Below are 19,088 nucleotides of genomic sequence, written 5' to 3'. Positions count from 1 at the left end.
GAGAGGGAGAGAGAAAGAGAGACAGAGAAGAGAGGGAGAAGGAGGGGGAGAGGGAGAGGGAGAGGTAGAGGGGGAGAGAGAGAGAGAGAGAAATGGGTGTTTTAGTAGACTGCAAGTTCAGAGTTTGACAAGGCAACTGTAATAGGAAAAGCTATCTTGGGCTTCTTTAATGGAGACAAGGGAGATGATGATCCTGCCTTACTCTGCCCTCATCAGACTACTCTGGAGCATCATGTTTAATTCTATACTCTACAATGTCTCAAAGGCATTGACAAACTAGGGCATTTCTAGAGTAGGGCCACCAGGATAGTGTGAAGTATTTAAACCACATCATGTAAGGATTATCTAAAGAAGTTGGAGAGTTCAACTATAGGGATGACTATTTATTTAGGAAGCCATGGCAGCCACCTTCAAATTCTTGAAAGGCTACCAAACAGAAGAGGGACTGATGTTGTTCCACCATTTTTCAGTTGTATCTGACTCTTTGTGGCCCCATTTGAAGTTTTTTTGGCCAAGATATTAAAAAAGTTTACCACTTTCCTTCTTTCTTTCCTTTCTCAGATGAGAAAACTGAGGTAGGCAGGGTTAAGTGACCTGTCCAGGTTCACACAGCTAAGTAAGTGTCTGAGGCTGGATTTGAATTCAGGAAGACAAGTCTTCCAGACTCCAGGTCTGGCACTCTATCCACTGTGCCACCAAACTGCCCCGAAGGGTTAGACTTGTTTAAAGGGAGAATCAGAAAGAAAGCATAAAAATTATGGAGAGGAATAGTTTCTTAAGAACAACAAGTATTAAAACCTTACTATATGCAGAGCAAAAGATTAGATGTTGAGATTACACACACAGACAGACACAACCTAATAGTATCTGTCTCCTCGCATTCTGCTGGGAGGAGGCATCTCAAACCCAACATGTCAAAACCAAAACTCATTGTCTTCCTGCCCAAATCCTGACCTCCTCCAAGCTTCCCTGTTACAATCAAGGGAACCACTGTTCTTCCAGTCATCCATGTTTACAAGCTAATGTAAACTCCTGACTCACACAACCCACATATATAATCAGTAGGCATAGTTTGTCATTTCTGTCTCCACAATATTATGCATACATGAGTCCTCTCAATTCATAGTCCACACTACCCCAGATCTAAATAACTTCTTGCTTGGACTACTTGGACTATTGGACTACTTACTTGAACTACTGCTGCTGCTACTACTACTACTACTACAACAAATTACTGATCCAGCTCTATATCAATCATATTACTAAGGGGTTACTTTACAGAATTTAACAAAATAATAACAAACCCCATTTGACACAAAGGAATATAACGGCAAATGTAGGAAGGATGGTGTTTGTCTCTATTATATCTCAAAGTATACAACAAAGGAATAATTATCAAAACTTTATAGTACTAAATATAAAAAAGTTAGATCAATGGAACTGACTAAATGCCTAGCAATAGATGCCCACAAAAATCCAGGGTTCTAAAAGCCCAAGAAGAGAAATTACTGGACAAGGGACACCTTATTCCATAAGATCTGCTAGGAAAACAAGAAAGTAGTGTGACGAAAAAAATAAAAAGAAAGTTTTAGAACAATATCTTACATAATGGACCACAATAAAGTTCCAAATGAATAAACAATCTAAATGTAAAATGGCAAGGCAAAAAAAAAAAAGAAAACAGAAGGTTTTAGCCTTCACTATTAGGAGTACGGAAAGAAGCTGCAATCATATGCAGAATGGAAGAGATCATAAAAGACAAAAATAGACTCAGTGGCATAAAATTAAAATGCTTTTGAACAAATAAAATCAATGTAACTAGAATTACATAAAAGAAATGGATTTTGAAGTTTTTTCATTAGGCCTAATACTATTTGTTATATGAAATGGCTCTCTGGAAGAAAGAGGGAGAGGAACACTAGAGGAACTGCAGTGATGCAACTAGACTAAAACCTAAACAAAGGAGATCAATAAAAACAATTTAAAAAAAATCAAAAAGGACAATTAAAAAAAGAAAGAACTTTCAATAAAATACAGCAGACATTCATTTTAAGAATTCCAAAAAGTCTGGGACTCAAAGATGACATCTTAAATTTATAAACAAGATTAAGAGCTATTTCTTAGAAGACCAATCATTAAAGGCTATAAACAAATACCTTTCAAAAGGAAAGATGTAATCAATAATAAAATGAAAAAATGTTCAAATCTGTTATAATTTGGGAAATGCAAACCAAAACAACCCTGACTATTACCCTCATGGCTATCAAGCTGGAAAACATACTCAAAGATGAGAAAATTAATTGCTGAAGGGATTGGGAGAAGATAATGCTGAAATTCATGGCTGGCAATTCTGCCAAATGACACATGCTCCAGAAAACAGTTGAGTGTTACGTAACAAAAGATAGATACCATGAAAACAATTTATCTTAGGAAGACTACTGACTATAAAAAAATGAACCACATGAACAGAAATGTGCAGATCAGCACTATTTGTGATAAAAACTAAGAAACAAAGTATGTGCCCAATGACTGAGGAATAGTTGAACAAATGATACACTGATAGAATTCCTTAAGGTCTCATAAAGAATGATACATAACAAGAACTCAGATGATTTTGAGAAGGCTTTTATGAAGTAAATCAGAGTAAAGAAAGCAGAATCAAAAAAAATGTGCTTGGGTGTTTGTCGGGAAGAGACTGTCGTGTAAGTTTTAAAAATGTATATATCTATTTAAAAGCTATAGGAGGAAGTAGGTTGAGTGAGAAAGAAAAAAATGTCTAATGTTAAGGAAAAGAAACAGAGGAAAGCTAGCAAAGGAATACGATGGCAGAACAAGAAGAAAAAAAAACAGAAAAGAAAGAAAACCAAAGGAAAACAACAGAACCTATAGCAAAAAGGTCTCAAGAAGATTCACAGGATCGTAGAATTACAGACTCTGAGATTCCTGCCATGGTTCCACTCTCCAACTATCTCCACTTTACCAGAAATTTAGATCCCATTCAGTTCCCTTTGCGTTGATAGGCTTTTTTGCTTATCTTCAAGCAATTTCCAACAGTCTCCGCCCTCATGCCCATGAAGGGTACCCTTTCCTATCTCCACATTCCAGCACCCCTTTATGAGTTTTGTACCCCCATTAGAACAGAAAGTTCTTGAGAGCAAGAACTGTCTTGCTTTCTTGTATTTGCATACCTAGCAGTTAGCATAGTGTATATAATGTAATGTAAGTACTTAATATATTCCTCTCTGTCTCTCTCTCTCTTTCTCTGTCTCTGTCTCTGTCTCTCTCTGTTTTTCTCTGTCTCTCTCTGTCTGTCTCTCTGTCTCCCTCTATCTCTGTCTCTCTCTCTGTCTCTCTCTTTCCCTCCTTCCCTCTCTCTCTCCCTCCCTCCCCCTTTCCCTCTCTTTCTCTCTCTCTCTCTCTCTCTCTCTCTCTCTCTCTCTCTCTCTCTCTCTCTCTCTCCCCCCCCCTCATCTATCTCTATTACCTTTCTTTATATCTGTCTATCTGTCTCTATACACCTCGAAGGAATCTTACAGGTATCCTAATCACAAGGTAAGTTAATTCTGCACAAGGTAGGGAAAAGAGCAAAACTCAAACAAAATCAATTAAAGAAAAAGAAACGGGAAGAAATGAAGATAGACGCATGACATTTAAGTCTTACAAGAACAGAATGAAGCAAGGTAAAGTTAAGGGAATGGGGACAGAAGGAGTAAAATAATTAAGGGAGATTTTTTTAGGATGTTAGCACTAGCACACTAATTTGCACACAGTGCACATGGTAATGGGGATGCACATAGGAGTAATGTAACCCAGCAAGGATGACATATCTCTCTACCTTCCGAGTATTCCAAGAGGAATTGGTACCCTTCCCCTCCCTTAAGACATTTTGGTAATGTTAGTAACCCGAACGAGTAATGACATGATATATTTAGAGAGTTAGGAAGGAGTCTGGAGGTCATCTAATCCAATCTACTCATTTTACAGATGAAGAAACTAAGGCAAGAGAAATGAAATGATTTACCCATGGTCTATGCAAGGAGCAAGTGCTTGAACTGAGATTTGAACCCAGGTTCTCTGATTCTAGATTCATTACTCTTTTCACTTTTCCCTATTGAACTGGGAAAAGGCAAGGATGAAGGGATAGGACAGTCAGGGAAAAAGCTGGGGTATTCCTCCAAACCCTAGGAGGTGGCAAGAAGTACGAAGATGAACAGGGGACACTGGGTAGGAGGAGGGGCATGTAGAACAGGCACATGGAAATAATTCACTAGCATCCCATCCTTATGCATTACTGAGGGCTGGCAGTTGTGGGAAGGGTGGGCTGTGTATTTATCCCAGGTGCCTTCTCTGTGTAGTTTGGGACTGTGGGACCATGTAGAAAAGAAGGCTTAAGGATAATAGGCATGTGCTTTTTGAACAATTAAAAAAACACAGCAACAACCCCAAACCTTTTGGAGACTTGCTTCCATAGAGCCAGTTTAGAGTACCAGTAGTCTGGGAAAAGTGACAAGTGCTATCTGCGGGAAGAGAATTAAACCATGAGTGGAAGATGGCGAAATAAATCAAGAATAGAGGGGCAGAAAGCAGATCACAGTAGTTTGAAAAATCATACAAGGAAAATAAATGAGACCTTCTCTCTAGTTACATAGTGTACGTATAGTTATGTAGGATATGAGCTAATAAGGAGATCCTGAGACGTTTCATACAATCTACAAAGGTGACAGCTATATTCTCTGCCATGATTGTTGTTCAGTCATCTCAGTAGTATCTGGCTCTCTGTGACCCCCATTTGGGATCTTCTTGGCGAAGATTATTAGAGTGGTCTGCCATTTCCTTCTCCAACTCATTTTACAGATGAAGAAACTGAGGCCAATGGGGTTAAGTGATTTGGCCAAGGTCACATAGCTAATAAATGCCTGAGGCCAGATTTGAACTTGGGTCTTCCTGACTCCAGGTGTGGCACTCTATTCTGTGTCCCATTTAGCTGCATGACTATTATATTATTATTTAACATATAGCAGAGCTATATAATTATTTAATATATAATAATAACACTACATGGAATTACTCTATTACTATATGTAGCAATAATAGTAAGAATAAGGATAAATAAAGCCACAAAAATGCACAGCAATAATATTTAGTGCTTTAATGGAGAGTGAAGACCCAGGAAAACCTGGTTTCAAGTTCCACCTGCAACACCAACTGACTATGGGATGGTGAGCTACTAGCATGATTTCTCTGTGCCCCAAGAAGAACAGTTATTGATTTACACTATTGGGTAAGTTTCCTTATTGGTAGTTCTCCATATCAAAAAATTCACAGGTTCAACCTTCTCCCAACTCAAATAAGCAAAGGAGCAAAAGAAAATAAAACATACAGGGTAGAAAAGATACAGGAGGTAGAGTCAGAGAACTCAGATTTGAAGCCTGGCTTTGGCACTCATTTCTCTGTGCCTCAGTTTCCCCAAGTATAAAATAAGTGGACTGGAGTAGATTGGCCTCTACTAGCCCTCCATGTTCTAAATCTAGAGCTCTATGAACCATAACAAAGTGTGTAGTGACCTCTCTGATCAGGACATGAGAGAAATTAGGCAGTTGGTTTAAGAAAAGTCAGACTGAGGCTATTTAAAGTCATCATGGCTATTTAAAAAGAGAATTTGATCCAAGAACACATTTCAACGTCAAGAACTTCACTATTATTAATCAAAGAAATATGGCAGCAATAGGAAGGTATGTCCAAGGCTGGCCTCCTTCTTTATTAAGCTACAGGTGGGGTAGGTCTCAGCTTAGTATTCCCCTTAGGAGATCTTTGGAAAAAGTATGCCCCTAAAAGGTGAAGTCTGGGCCTTGGTTTTGAGAGAATTCACCCTGCCCCCCTTTTTTTTCAGCCTGGACTAGTTGGTCAAAGGAGCCTTGTGTCAGAGGGCAGCTTCCTTCTTACCTGTCACTATGGCCACTTGAAGTAAGAACATCAACCCCTTTAACTGGCAACTAAGCTTTGGGAGATGAGGATTGATTTCCTGGTGATTTGTTAATCAAGGTGCCACTATGTAAAAGAGATAGTTGGGTACATGGAAAGAGAGTTGGTTCTTGAGTCAGAGAACTTGGGTTTAGATTTCATCTCTGATCATAACATGTATTATCTTGGGTATGTCACTTAATCTCACTGAGCCTCAGTTTCCTGATTTGTAAAATAAGGGGCTTTAGACTAGAGAGCCTCTGAAGTTCCTTCCATTTCTAGGTCTATGAAAGCTATTTTCTTCTTTTTGTTTGGTTGACACGGGAAATTGCACCTTAGGGAGAAGACAAAGCATCATAAGTCTAGAAAGATGCAAGAGTGGGGAGGTATAGAACGGTCTGGCTATTGAGCCAAAGAGATGATCTGTGCAGCTTCTGCTTGGGAAACACCAGCAAAGCTACACTAAATTGGCAAAGGCACTTGAGATCTAGCAGAGATTTTTAAGGGGTTATATATGCATGCGCATCATACTTTGCCAAACTTTTGAACCTAGGTGGTACAGTGGATAGAACACTGACCCTGAAATTAGGAAAACCTGACTTCAAACCTAGCCTCAGACACCTATAAGCTATATGACCATGGACAAGTCACTTGACTTCTATCTACCTCAGTTTCCTTAACTGTAAAATAAGGATACTAATAGTGCTCTATCCACTATGCCATCTGGGGTGCTGGGATGATCAAATGAGATAGTATTTATGAAGATCTAGACACAGTGCCTGGCATATAATAGGTGCTTAATAAATGCTTGTCCTCCTCTTCTTTCTCCAAATGCTGAAAGAATAGAACACTTTCCCCTCATTATTTTTAGCTTTCCAGACACAGTATCATTTTTGATAAATGATCCCTTTATACTGTCCCTTTATACAGAACAGATGAGTTCCTTAAAAGTCAGAAATCAATGAAGTTTTGAAAATGGAATAACTTTTTGATTGCCACAGTGACAGAGATGTTTTATTTTGATTTGAAATCTAGTATTTTCTGATTCCATGCTGAATTTCCTAGCATGGTCACACAATGATACAGTACAGCGTAGTGTCAACCTTGTTGCAAAATCTAATCATAGATGAGGACAGAACCAGGCTAGAAGTGAGATCTCCGTAACTTAGAGTTCAAAGCATGGGGAGAAACTCTTGGCAGGCCATTGGGCCATTGATTGACACCATGAATCTTGTTTTCCTGCCTGGAGTAAAAGTCTTTCACTTGGAGGTCAAAAACCCAACTTTTTGAGTACTAAATGGCAACAGACAATTGCACAAAAGATAGGTTTTAGTGAAATGTAAGCTCAAGAGGAAGAAGCGAGATGACATAACCAAAAAAAGTCTAATGTAGTCTTCAGCTTCACTAAGAGAAGAATACGATCCACAGAGGCGTCATGGTAAACTGAATGGATAGTGAACTGGCCTTAGAGTCAGCAAGACCTGAGTTAAAGTCCTGTTCTAACCATCCTGGCTATGTGACCCTGGGCAAAATCTCTTCACCTCTCAGTTCCCCCACGTCACTCTCTAAGATGATAAGTGCATTGGTAGATGGGATGTCCCTCATGAGGTATTCCATAAACCCATGAAATTAGAGATTTGGTCCCAAACTATCCAGAACAAGAGGATGATAGCCTTATTGTACTCTCTCCCACTCAGACAACACCAGAATACTTCACTTGGTTCTGGGAATCACATTTTAGGGAATATACTTCCAATTTGGAATTCAATTCACTATTCAATTCCGTAAGCATATGTTAAGTGCCTGCTATGATCTAGGCACATGCTGATGACTGTGGATACAAAAATAGGCAAAAGCCCTCAAGGAGCTTATGATCTAATAGGGGATACCACCAAGATGATGAAAAGACTAACAACTGTACAAGGATTGCTAAATGGAACAGAGAATCTTAACATAAACAAAAGTTCATGAAGACATGATGGTTGCCTTCAAGCATTTAAAGAATTCTTATTTGGAAGATTTAAATTTGTTCTGCCTGACCAGAAAGGGCAGAACTAGCAGCAAATGGGTAAAAACTGAAGAGGCAGCTTTAGATTCTATATAAATACAGCCCCTGTTGGCCACTACAACTTCCCGAGCTGGTGTTAGCATTCATGTGTTGGAGCTCTCAGAGGATCACTTAACCACTACTACCACTCTCAGCGTTCTATCTAGTAATGCTGAGGGGCTGGGTTTTTAGAACTGTCCCTCCTGAGCTCGTACCACTGTGCTTCACATTTACAATCTATCAGGCAAACTTAGCTAACTTTTAGAAAAGAGATTTACTATGTATGGTACAAATAGTTGTCACAAAACATTTCTCCAACCTGGGGTGCACACATAAGATCCCTGGGGCATATGGGTCCAAACTGTAAAAGTACAAATGTAGAAAGGCAGTGGGGCACAAGTAGGAAATACATGAGATAAAGGGGTACTTCACAAATCTGGGCACTGGGAGTCCATTTTTTCCTTTGTAGAGCTCTCGTGAAGTTTCCCTTAGCTTCAACCCTCTGCCAGCCTTCAAGGACCAGTACCTTTATAGAATCCATAGCCTGAATTTTTCTCCAGTGCAAGAAGTTGTATTCCTTGAAGATGCCTCACATCTCAGGTGATCTGACCCCCACATTCATGTTAGTTGATGTTTATCCATGTTTGTCCTCAGAGTGTCCTTGATTTGCTCCTTCTGATCACAGCTGGGTACTTTGGTACTCATTGGTGCAGTTTTCCCCAGAACATGTCAATAGGGAAAGGAGAAGAGTAACATTCATTCTGAGCCCAATCCCCATCCCCATTCCCCTGGCTTGATTATATCCATTTACTACAAGGGGGGTTGTTTTTCTCTTTTTTTTTCAAATGAGGGGGAAAAGTGGGAAGGAAAGAAAATAAGATTTTTATTCATTGGAAAAAATTTATTTTTAAAAACCAAGGGTATAAAAATGACACTTAAGTCACAGTTCAAAAAGTGGGTAACATGATAAATTCTATTTGAAAAGGAAAGTCACTCTTGGCGCCAGTAGTCCCTACAAATTTCTGCATAAAGGACCACTGGAGCAAGTGGTTGCAGCTCTTTGCCAAGAAATCTAGAAGAAACTAGAAATAACCAAGACAATAATTTATGGTCAAATATTAAATGTGAAGTTTCAAAAAAGAGAAAAGAGACATAAGACAAAGTGAAAGCTGTTAACATTGCTTGACATGAATTATAAGGCTTCTTTGACAATTCAGCTACAGGGCCCTGGGAGGAGCTTCCCAGAGGGGAGGAAAATGCTCAGAATAATTTGGTCCAATAAATCCTCAACCAACAAAGGAGAGAAACGGGAAAGCTATTTTTAACCTTGGAGCAAGAGAAATTCTTTCAAAAAGCTACACATTTCTTCTGCTCTGGGTCATTGAATGTTATGGAGTAGTATCTATGCTGATAAAATTCACAAGGACGAGATAGATAAACAAAAGCAAGGCCTAGAAATAGAGGCAGCATGGACAGAAAGGCCAGGCTGGCCACACATTGTCTGCAGCTTTGTGTGTGGTCTAGGGGACTTTCTCATAAGGAGAAGTACATGGTGAACTGGGAAGGAATGCAGAGCAGAGATGAAAAGATACGATAAGTAAGCTGAGTCTAATCATAGCATGAGTGGAAGACACTGCACATACAATTCTTTGGCCCAGAACTCAAGGCCTGCCACGATCTGAGCCTGGCTCGTGATTTCAGCTTTGTCTCCCAGTAGTCCACTAAGTAAATGCTTTTTCTTCAGCCAAACTGGACTCCCTAAACATGCTTCATATTTTTGTTTTTCCTGCCTCTGTGACTTTACTCTCACCATTTTGTTTTTGTCTATTCAGTCATTCCAGTTGTGTCTGACTCTTTGTGACCTCATTTGGGGTTTTCTTGGCAAAGATACTGAGGTGGTTTTCCAACTCCTTCTCCAACTCACTTTATAGATGAGGAGACTGAGGCAAGTAGGGTTAACAGAGTCACACAATTAGTGAGTGTCTGATGACGGATAAGTCTTCCTGACTCTAGTTCTGGCATTCTATCTGCTTTGTACAGCACCACCTTGCTGCCCAACTCTCATCATTTATTCAACTTAATTTAATTCAATAACTATTCATTAAGCCAGCTACTGAATACATTACATGTGCTGAGTGCTGGGGTACAAATGAAAGAATGCATGAAAAACATTTATTAAGCACTTGCTGTGTGCCAGCCACTGAGGATATAAATACTAAGAGGAGACCATTCTTGATCTCATGGAGCTTACATACTAAAAGGGTATACAACATATAAAAGAAGAAGAGATTTGTCTGGGAAGTCACAAAAGGGGTAAGTAGAACAACAGAGAAGTCTATTAATATGGTAGAAGTGTTTTGATTGCAGTTCTTAAGGATAAATACAAATGATAACTTTTATGGAAGAAAGTGATGTGTATAGATATCATTAAATGCCAAAGACACAGAAAGGAAATAGAAAGAAATTAGATAGGAGTTGGAAAGGAACCAATATGGAGGATAGAAGAAGAGTGGTATAGAACAGTGGGGTCAGACTCAAAAGGAATTCTCACAGGTCACACACAGTGACTTAGAAAACCACAAATTAACATCATCTATGTTGCATTTTTATTTACTTTGTTAAACATTTCTCAATTACATTTAATCTGGTTCCTGTTGAATTTTGCTGGCTGCTCACTTGCCCTGTCTGGCTCGAGATGAGCCTTGTACTGAGCACAGAGTTCCAAAAGGCAGAGCTCAGAAGGGAGAGCATTTCAGGTTAAAGGGAGATCCTCAACAAAGATATGAAAGCCTTTTAGGACATGGAGTATTATATATAGGGAATACGAAGTAGGCTGAGTTGGCTGGAACATTAATGTGTAAGGGAGAATAATGTGTAATCAGCTTGAAAAAAAGATTGGAGCCAGATGGTGAAGAACTTTCAATGTTAAACAGAAGTTTTTGTATTTAACTCTAAGGGCAACAGCGAGCCACTGAAACTTCTAGAAGAGGAAGATCATAGGGTCACACCGATGCTTTAGGAAAATCAACATGGCAGCCACGTGGAAGACAGGATTGGAGAGAGGAGGCAGGGACATCACTGAGGCAGCTATGTCAATAGCTCAGGTTTAAGGTGATGTGGACCTGAATTAGAATTGTGGTTGTGTGAGTAGGCAGGATAGAATAAATATGGGTGATACTAGGGAGGTAAAATCGACAGGACTTAGCAACTAATTGGTTGTGGTGGAAAAGAGTGAGGAACCTAAGTAGCTGGTAGAATGCTGAGGTCCTTGAAAAAAATAGGGAAGTTAGGAAGAGCAGTAGGTTTAGGGAGAAAGAGAATGAATTCTATTTTGGATATGTTGAATTTGAGAAGGTTATGGAACATCCTTATAGAGATGCCCATGTAGGACTAAAGCTCAGTAGAGAGATGAGGGCTGGATATATAGCAAGATACTAATACCTAACATTTATACAATGTTTGCAAAACACTTTACGCTTATCATCTCATTTGATCTTCAAAACAACCCTGTATAGTAGGTACTATTATTTACAGATGAGAAGACTAAGGCTGGGAGAAATTAAGTGACTAACCCAAGGTCACCCAGCTAGTAAGTGCCTAAGTTGGGATTCAAACTCAGGTCTACATGGCTCCAAGTCCAACACTCTGTCCACTAAGACAAGCTGCCTCCTAAATTTGGAAGTCATCTGCATAGAGATTACAGTTAAACCTTTAAGAGTTGGTGAGATCCGGAAGGAACTTGAGAGATAACTAGATCCAATTCTCTACTTTTACAAATGAGAAAACTGTGACCCCAGTGAGGTTTAGTGACTTGCCAAGGTCACACAGGGAATAAGTGGCAGAGCTGAGATCTGAACCTAGTTCCTCTGACTAGTTCCATTGTACCATGCTGGTCCTTACTATTTCTTACCCTGGACCACTTCCTCTCAATATTGGACCAGGCTGTTCCTACCTACCTTACAAAGTTCAGCTCAGGCTCCTCTCCTTCTATGAAACCTTTTTAGACAAGAGAAATAGAGGCTGGGTCTGTGACTTCATGGGTATAAAGAGTTCCTGAATAAGGAAACTCTCTCCTCCAAAACAGGGAGAGAGTACTTCCTCTGCCACTCACAGACTTTCAGGAATGGAGATAGACATTCAATGAAACAAGGGATTTCCAGACCTTCCTTGTGGAAAGGCCAGAGCTCATTAGAAAATTTCATTTTCAAATACAAGACTCTAGAGGAGCACAAAAAGATAAACAGGAAGAGAAAAGAAAAAGAAAACTTGTTATTTAATATGGGCAAACTATTTACATTCCTATATGGGTGTTACCTCCCTCTAAACGAGTACCTGAAAAGGCCAGTTTAAAAAAGCCAAGGTCTCCCATTGCATCCTGGGCTTTCTCCAGTCATCCTGATGCATTGATGAATATCTGGTCACTGTACCCAGATAGCTCAGGAGGAGAAAGTGAGGTTGCTGACTTTGCACAGCCCTCCCTCACTCAAAACAAAGTCAAGTGTGAGTCATGTCATCATTTCTCTGGTGTCATGTTCTTCAAAAAATGAAGGATGAACACAGACAGACAGACAGACACAGACTTGAAGAATTGTTTAGAGTGCTCATAGGTTAAGCGACATGGTCAGGGTGACACAGCCAGTATATATGTGTCAGACACTCCAAGGGCAGTGCTCCTTCCATTATACCATACTGCCCCTTTCATACTAGCCAATGATGATCTCTCCTTCTTTAGAACTCCTCCCACTAATTGCCCTTACCATTCATTTGCCAATTAATCACTTTTAGGGCTCTTATTTTGCTTGCCTTTCCAAATGGACAGACACATTTTATCTTTCCAACAAGAGTCCCCAATCCCAGTAGCACTCCCAGGCACTTAGTACCATGCCTTGGACATCGTAGCACACTCCAATAAATGTCTTGCCGTTGACCCTTAATTGGAATGGAATAATGAAGAGGAATGAATAAATAGTGAGTATTTAAAATACATAAAGAACATGAAATAAAGCCTGGAGTTGCTGACATAACTGTAGTAAAGAATAAAGCTATAAAGATAATGATGAACATCTACATGTTGACTAATAGTTTTATAGCCATGATCTCATAATTCTCAAAATAACCCTGAGAGATAGGTGATACAATTATTATTTTATGAGCCAACGAGGCAGCATCATGGATAGATTGTCAGACTTTGAGTCAGAAGAACCAAGTCCATATCATGCCTCGGATACACTTGGCTACATGACTTTGGACAAGTCCCTTAATTTCTTGCAGTCTCAGTTTCCTCATCTATAAAATGAAGACAATAACAGCACCAACCTCACAGTCTTTTCTGTGAAGCTCAAGTTAGATAATATGTGTAAAGCACTTGGCAAATTGTAAAGCTTTACAGATATGTTATTACTATTATTTCTAATTTAAAGGTAAAAAAACTGAGAACCTTTCATTTTACAGAAAAAGGAACTGAGGCAAAAGATGTTAAATGCTTTGCTTAAGACAACAGGACATCTCCCTATAAAGCCAATCAATTTGTGAATGTAACTTTTACCAGAAAGAGTGCTGACTTGCAGCCACAGGATCTGTGTGTGAATTCTGACTCTGCCATTTACCTCATCACTTAATCCACCTCACTTAATCTCTGTGGGCCTCATCTGTAAATTTGATGTAGGTATCAGAAGGCCCATGAGGGTGCTTTCAGCTTTAGATCTGTGATACTAAGCAGACAAGCACAATCCCTGGAATTTCCCTATTGATGGCTGGAGGAAGGCTTGAGAGAGCTCAATCAAACACTTTCTGCCAACGCTGAAAGACCGGGAGTGTGTCCTGTTACATTCTAGAAAACTGGACTTACAATCAGAAAACTTAGGTTCTTGTCTTGGCGCTATTAATAGCCATTCCCATGACCCTGGGAGAATCTTGATCTTACTAAACATTCTCTCCATCTCAGTTTCCTCATTTATTCAATAAAGATGATAATATTTTTACTAACTCAATCCCAAGTTGGGTATGAAGCTCAGATCCTGGCTTTGGGAAGGCTATGCCAACAGAACCCAAGCTCTGGAAGATTCTACCTAAGCAGGAAGGGTTATGACTATGAGACCAGCAGAGGGTCTTCATTAAATGTGAAAAGGTTTAGCATGAACTGACAAGTTTTGAGTTTTTGCCTTGTTTTTTGTCATAGTGACACAGGAAATAGAGGGGATACCCAATGCTCTAGTAGAAAGAACATGAAAACTGAGCTGAGGAGCTGGATTCAAGTCTCAGATCTGCAGCTTATTACTTTGGGTATGGCCCTTTAATCTCTCTGGTCCTCAATTTCCCTATCTGTAAAAGAAGGAGGATAGGCTAGATATATCCCCTGAGTTCCCTTCCAGCCTAGATGTATGACTTTGAAATCATTACTATTTTTTACCAATCACCAAGTCAAATCAAATGGCATTTATCAAGTACTTACTGTGTCCCAGGCAAGAGCTGAAAATATTCTTGGTGGGAAGAAGACAGTAGATAAAAGGAAGCTGAGAAGAAGGGAAGGAGTTAGGGAGAGTGAGGAGAAGAAGGAGAACAGACAGGAGAGTCCTCTCTCAGGGGCATCATAGAGAAAGTCCAGAGAATTACAGTGCAGAGAATTAAAGGAATGAAGACATGGCTGGCCTAGGCATCTTCCTCAAAATGGAGGTTCTTGGAGGAACCAGTTGATCAGAGGGAAAAGCAGCAGGAGCAGAGGGTACTTCCAGTGTGAGAAATTAGGAATAAAGTGAAGGGACAAAGAGGGGACATCAAGAGATAGAAGCAACATTAAAAAGATTTTTAAAAAAATTACAGAACAGGGGACAAGATAGCAAAAGTAAGAAAATGCAAAAGTGGGAATGTCACATGTACAGAGAGTTATTGACAAAAGAATGCAAGAATAACATAGGAATGAGGATATATTAGATTTTTAAAAATCATAAGAAAGTATTGTAAAATGGAAAGAATGATGGTTCTGGGATTAGAAGTTCAGGCTCTGACATTTACTGCTTGTAAGACATTGGGAAAGTCTTTTAACTTCTTTAAGCGTTAATTTTCCATTTGTAAAGTGGAAGTAGTCATGCTTCCCCTTGTATTTGCCAGGGCTGGAAGAACGAGATAGGGGCCACATATCTAAAGCACTTCATAAGCTAATACACTATACTTGTGACCATATCATCCTAAGATTATAAGAAATCAAATGCTTGATACTAAAGAGATATTGGCTTATAATATGCAATACTTGTAATATGCGATATTACAAGGGATAGTAACGTTGGAAAAGACCTTAGAGATCATCTGTTCCAATACACTCGTTCTACAGATTAGGAAACTCAGGATGAGAGTTCAAGGTCATTCATTAAGTGGTGGAGCCCGAACTTAGATGTTGGTCTTCAAATAAGAAGTATAATAACAATATTTATGTAGCACTAAGATTTGCCAAGGATTTTACACATATTAGCTCATTTAATCTTCACAACAACCCTGTGAAGTAAACATTTTTTAATCCCCATTTTACAGATGAGGAAATTGAGGTGGAGATGAAGTGATTTGCCCAGGGTTACAGTTAATCTGAGGCAGAAGTTGAACTCGAGTCTTCTTGATGCCCAACATTTTATCCACTATGCTCACTGTGCCACCTAGTGGCTCTAACAGAGCTGTTTCCACTACACCACTGCGGCTCCTCAAATCTTTTAGACAGGGGTGGCTTGCTAAACTCCCACTTGTACCCGATTAAAATATAATTGTGAAAGAGATCATAAAAAAGGGAAAAGGATCCACATGCACAAAAATATTTATAGCAGCTCTTTTTGTGGTGGCAAAGGATTAGAAATGGAGGGGATGCCCATCAATTGGGGAATGGCTGAATAAGTTTTGGCATATGGATGTAATGAAATATTAAGACTTACATGAACTGATGCTTAGTGAAGTGGCCAGAGCCGGGAGAGCTTTTACACAGTAATAGCAACATTGTGTTCTCACACAAACAACGCTGATACACTTAGCTCTTCTCAGCTATGTAAGGATCCAAGACAATTCTAAAAGACTCGTGATGGAAAATGCTATCCACATCCAGAGAAAGAACTATGGAGTCTGAAGGCAGATAGAAGCATAATATTTTTTCCCTTTTTTTTCTTTCTCTTTCTCATGGTTTTCTCCTTTGGCTCTAATTCTTCTTTACAGCATGACTAGTGTGGAAATATGTTTAATATGATTGTACATATATAGCCTGTATCAAATTGCACGCCTTCTTGGGGAGAGAGGAAGGGAAAAAGAGGGAAAATTTTGGAACTCAAAATCTTATGAAAGTGATTGTTGAAAACTAAAACTAAATAAAATTTAGTGGTGAACTATTTAGCAAAATACATAAAAATATGATGCAATATAACATCAATGATTGGTTTTCTAAGTCAATATGCAGCCCACAGGGATCTATTTCTATTTGTCTGACATTACTGACTTAGAGACAGTTGTGGTAAAAAATAAAAATACAGACACAAAATCTCCAAGAGCTTAATCAGTAAAAAAACAAAAAAAAAAAATCTGCGGTCAGAAGTTATAGTTTCCTATCTCTAGAATCTTCCTTCCTCAATCTATATTTGTTGATACCAGAGGCATCCTTGAAGCCTTAGCTCAGATGTCATCTCCACTACGAAGTCTTCTTTGTTATCCCCAGCTAGAAATGATTGGGGGTGTTATGAGGTTCAAAGGATAGGAGGAAGAGAAAGTATTATGACACACGAAGCATTGTAGACATGCCCACTATTAATTCTGCTGTTAGAACCAGTGACCATTCCCTACATTCTAATTCCAAAACCAGATGAGAGCCCAGTGCTATGAGTACTATGGGCTGGCTATTTAATGCTTATGTGAAGAGCTGGGGTAGAGAGTAAGAAATAGCAGCTGTTTTTCTGCACACTGGCCAAAGGTCAAGGAGTGATATGGTGATATGGTGATATGGTGAGCTGGTTTAAATTACATACTAAGCACATGTGTTTTCTTGCATAAATATACACTCTTCCTCCTGGTTTTTATCTGAATTACTGTATCTGTCATGAGAGCACATGGTCCTAACATTGCAGCTAATTGCTGTTAATGATGGCTATGCCCTAGAGGGAAATTCCTTAACTAAAGAAGTTCCTGTTAATTGTGCTTGGACTATACAAAAGTTGAGTAGACTGCATCAGGAAGTCATGGATTCCTTCTTACTCAAGGTCTTTAAGTCAAAGCTATATGACTACTTGTCAGGTCCACTGTAGAGGGAAATCTTTTTCAGTGAGAATTGGAGATGACTTCTAAGGAATCTAAGCTCTCTGGGTTTCCTCAAATATAAAACAAAAGGAGATTAGACCCAAATGAGTAGTTCTCAAACTTGGTTTACTCACCACACAGTATCCATTGTCATCAGGAATCCTGGCATACTTAACTCTTAAGTTGACAACACTACAAGGGAGTAAGGGGTTTCATACGTGCAAAGCTTCAAGAAGGACGGCCATTTTTATCAAGATCTTTGTGAGGATGAAGTCTGACGTGTTGAGAAATTCATGTCAACTTTGATTTTTGTCAATAGTGGTTTTGTAGTAAATGTATAGCAACTTGCTCTTGGCGGGGGAATGCACATATGACACACTTTTAAGTTTAATTTTCATTATATCATTTTCTCCAATATTTTATTAAATCTAGATAATATCAAAAAATAATACTAACACTCATTATGTGCCAGGCACTGTGTTATGTACTTTACAAATATTATCTCATTTGATCCTTACAACAACTCTGGGAGGCAGAGGCTCTTATTTTGCCCGTTTTGTAGTTGAGGAAACTGAGGCAAGCAGAGGTAAAGTGACTTGAAGTGTCTGAACTTAGATTTGAACTCAGGTCTTCCTGACTCCAGACCCAGGGCTCTATCCACTGTACTGCCGAGCTGCCTCCCTGATTTGTAGCATTTGCTACTTTCCGAGGTATAAAGGCCCATATTGAAAACTTAATAGTTGATTCTGGAGAGAGTAGTGTCTGCAAACCAGTGGTATGCTAGACCCATATACCCTATCAGCCATAATACATTGGCCAGGTGAGTAAAATTTATATTAAACAAAATTATTTACACTTTTTTGATCAGTAATAACATAATATCCACAATTTTTTCATCACGCTTAGCAAATTGGTGGCTGAATAGAGAATGCATTGGAGTCCAGGGGAGATCCGAGGCAGGCAGACCCACCAGCAGCCTATTGCAGTAGTCAGGGCATGAGGTAAGGAGGGTCTGCACTGGAGGGGTGACAGGGTCAGTGGAGGGAAGGGGGCATATTCTGCAGATGTTGCAAGGGTGAAAAGGATGGGCCTTGGCAACAGTGTGGATGTAGGGGGTGAGAGAGAAGGAAGAGTTCAGGGTGACTCCTAGGTTATGAGCCTGAGCTGCCCTTTCCAAAACTTTAACACGAGGAAAGAAAGGCATGTAGCTGTTTTCTATTTATTGATGCTTAGCTCAGAAGGGTTCTTGGAATTTTTAATACTGTCAATATACTGTAATAGAAAGCACCAAGACAGAATGTTTGTGATTACATATTTCCACCATGCCCCATCTCCAAGCCTTTGAACAAAGCAAGAGAGAACCATCCCTCCATTGACCTCTGGCCATTTGCGAGGTTGGCAGCACCCCAGTTCACTGCCACCTGTGTTTCATTAATGGGAACAAGACACAAAGTTAAAAGATTTGGAGAAAGCATCTGAACTATGTGTGCTCCTTTCTGCCTGTCCTTTCATGGACATGGAACTAGGGTTGGAAGGAACAGGATTATAGAAATCCCAATTACCATACATTCTCGTGAGTCAGTCAGTCAGTCAGTCAGTCAACAAGCAATGGATATTGGTTAAGTACTTACTATGTGCTTGATCCTTCTAGATATTATCTCCCCTTGATTAACCCTGCTTACTCACTCTATGTCACCTCAGCTTACATAAATTGTCCATCTGTGCAGTTAATCCTATCCCCTTCCCATTGGAACATAAACTCTTTGTTTCATTCTTTGTACTTGTATCCTTCATGCTTAGAGCCATGTCTGGCACATAGCAGGAG

The 19,088-nt window shown here is 39.4% G+C and overlaps 1 protein-coding gene across 6 annotated transcripts in view; it reads right to left on the bottom strand.

Moving 5' to 3' along the window:
* Positions 1-19,088, bottom strand: part of MYLK (myosin light chain kinase) — a 454,770-nt gene that overhangs the window by 206,012 nt on the left and 229,670 nt on the right. The gene's annotated exons all lie outside the window — the stretch shown is intronic.

Source organism: Notamacropus eugenii, chromosome 5 (genome assembly GCF_028372415.1).
Source record: "Notamacropus eugenii isolate mMacEug1 chromosome 5, mMacEug1.pri_v2, whole genome shotgun sequence".
NCBI lineage: Eukaryota > Metazoa > Chordata > Mammalia > Diprotodontia > Macropodidae > Notamacropus > Notamacropus eugenii.
This window is presented reverse-complemented; position numbering and strand designations above follow the sequence as displayed.